This window comes from Lynx rufus, unplaced genomic scaffold, assembly GCF_022079265.1.
Source record: "Lynx rufus isolate CCGP_SWC_20201006 ecotype Redwood Valley unplaced genomic scaffold, mLynRuf1.p SCAF_14, whole genome shotgun sequence".
In the NCBI taxonomy this organism is placed as follows: Eukaryota; Metazoa; Chordata; class Mammalia; order Carnivora; family Felidae; genus Lynx; species Lynx rufus.
The window spans coordinates 23,977,189-23,980,114 of NW_025814828.1; the positions used below are offsets into that span (position 1 = coordinate 23,977,189).

Below are 2,926 nucleotides of genomic sequence, written 5' to 3' on the forward strand. Positions count from 1 at the left end.
GGACGCTTAACCAACTGAGTCACCCAGGCACCTCCGCATAAGGAGTATTTTTAATGTGAATTCATAGAAACAGATTATAGAAGGGTGGCTGCCAAGGGCTGGGGGCTGGGAGAAATGTGGAAATGTTACAGGGTAAAAACTTCCATTTATGCAAAGCAATTTTCACTTTGGAACTGGGGGAAAGGGCCTGGTAAGTTGGTTTGGCCACAGAACAGAAGGAGAGCAAAAATAAACCTCATAAAGGAAGTAATTGCACTCAAACATTACCACTTCTCAGAGCCAAAATAGAAATTAACCTTAAATGAACCCTGTGACCATCACATCACCCAAACCCTAAGTGGCGCACAGGAATGAACACCCACGTTCTGGGGGAGCCCAGGCTTCAACTCTTTTAAAGAACACCTAACTTTAATGTATTGTGTTTTTTGGAAAAGCAGTACAGTGTGTTATGTTTAGTGGGGAATACTTCCCTCCCTCTGTCCTTTCTGCAACCCCCAAATTTGAGGTTTCTATGTAAGAATCATGTTACTGTACCTGTCAACTGGGATTTTTCTGGAGGTGTTCATTCATTGTACAAGCCTAAATAGAGTTTTGATCTGTCATTCAAATCTCAACATCTGCATGATGTCACAGCTGTTGTACCTTTGGAGAAAATTTGTATGTAAATGTACAGAAATAAAAATGTTGCCACCTTAAACAATTTCCACTGGAATGTCTTCCCTATCTCATATGACGGTACCCAGTGAAGGGCATTTCATGACCATTGGCCTCAAGTAATAAACACTCTACCTATTTATGCAAAATAAATGAATGAATAAGTGAATGAATGACTAAATAAATAAATGAAAAGGAATTCTCAGGCTCTACTGAATAGCATAGTGACTATAGTTAATAATACTATACTATATTCTTGAAATTTCCCGAGAGAATAGACCATAAGCCTTCTCGCCATACACACAAAAAAAGTAACTATGTGATGTGTTCATCAACTTCATTGTGGTAAATATTTCATAAAGTATACCTATATCAAATCATCACAATGTACACTTTATTTTTTTAACATTTATTTATTTTTGAGAGACAGAGCATGAGATTGGGAGGGGCAGAGAGAGAGGGAGACACAGAATCTGAAGCAGGCTCCGGGGTCTGAGCTGTCAGCACAGATCCCAACACAGGGCTCGAGCTCAAGGACTGCAAGATCATGACCTGAGCCAAAGTCGGACACTTAACTGACAGAGCCACCCAGGTGCCCCACAATTTACACTTTAAATGTATACAATTTTGGGGTGCCTGGGTGGCTCAGGCGGTTAAGCGTCTGACTTGGGCTCAGGTCATGTTCTCATGGTCCGTGGGTTCGAGCCCCACGTCGGGCTCTGTGCTGACAGCTCAGAGCCTGGAGCCTGCTTCAGATTCTGTGTCTCCCTCTCTCTCTCTGCTCCTCCCCCGTTCATGCTCTGTCTCTCTCTGCCTCAAAAATAAATAAACATTTAAAAAAATAAATGTATACAATTTTATTTCTCAATTATGCCTCAATAAAGCTAGAATTAAAAGATGGTTATAAATTCTTGGGTTGTATCCCATTGAGAGGTGAGGTCTGTAACCCCTTCCCTTGAATCTGGGTAAGTTCCTGACTTCTCTGAACAATAAAATACCACAGACATATTGCAGTCTGGGCACAGGCATTAAAAAACTGGCTATGTGCTCACCTGATCAAGTGGGATTTATTCCTGGGTTGCAAAGGTGGTTCAAATTCACAAATCAATCAACGTAATACATCTCATCAATAAGAGAAAGGATAAGAACCATATGATCATTTCAATAGATGCCGAAAAAGCATGTGACAAATCATGTGAGAAAAATCATCCATTCATGATTTAAAAAAATAACCCTCAATGAAGTAGGTTTAGAGGGAACATATCTCAACATAATAAAGGCCATCTATGAAAAACCCACAGCTAACATCATCTTCAGTGGGGAGAAACTGAGAGCTTATCCCCTATTAGGAATAAGACAACGATGTTCACTCTCACCACTTTTATTCAATATAGTATTGGAAGACCTAGCCACAGCAATCAGACAACACAAAGAAATAGAAGGTATCCACACTGGTAAGGAAGAAGAAAAACTTTTGCTCTTTGCAAATGACATGATACTCTGTATATAAAACCCAAAAGACTCCACCAAAAAATTGCCAGAACTGATACAAGAATTCAGTAAAGTTGCAGGATACAAAGTCAATGTACAGAAATCTGTTGCATTTCTATACACCAATAGTGAAACGGCAGAAAGAGAAATTAAGAAAACAATCCCATTTACAACTGCACCCAAAATAATAAGATATCTATGAATAAACCTAGCCAAAGAGGTGAAAGATCTTAATCTGAAAATGATAAAACACTGATGAAAGAAATCAAAGATGACACAAAGAAATGGAAAGACAGGGCCATCTGAGTGGTTGAGTCGGTTGAGCATCTGATTTCAGCTAAGGTCATGATCTCAGGATTCCTGAGTTCACGCTCTGCATTGAGCTCTCTGCTGTCAGCACAGAACCTGCTTGGGATTTTCTCTCTCCCTCTCTCTGGCCCTCTCCCACTTTCTCTCTCTCTCTCTCTCAAAAGTAAATAAACTTAATAAAAAAAGAAATAGAAAGACATTCCATGCTCATGGATTGAAAGAACAAATACCATTAAAATGCCTCTACTACCCAAAGCAATCTATACCTTTAATGCAATCCCTATCAAAATAACAAGCACATTTTTCACACAACTAGAAAAAAAAAACAATCCTAAAATTTATAGGGAACCACAAAGATACATCAGTCTTGAAAAGGAGAAGCAAAACTCGAGGTATCACAATTCTGGACTTCAAGTTATATTACAAAGTTGTAGTAATAAAAATAGTATGGTACTGCCAAAGAAATAGGCAC

General features: G+C 39.0%; 1 non-coding gene across 1 annotated transcript; it reads left to right on the top strand.

The window, feature by feature from the left end:
- The first annotated feature begins 1,288 nt into the window (after positions 1-1,288).
- On the top strand, positions 1,289-1,373 carry TRNAP-UGG (transfer RNA proline (anticodon UGG)). Its single transcript has one exon. It is a non-coding gene; the product is annotated as a tRNA-Pro (tRNA).
- The last annotated feature ends 1,553 nt before the right edge of the window (positions 1,374-2,926 follow it).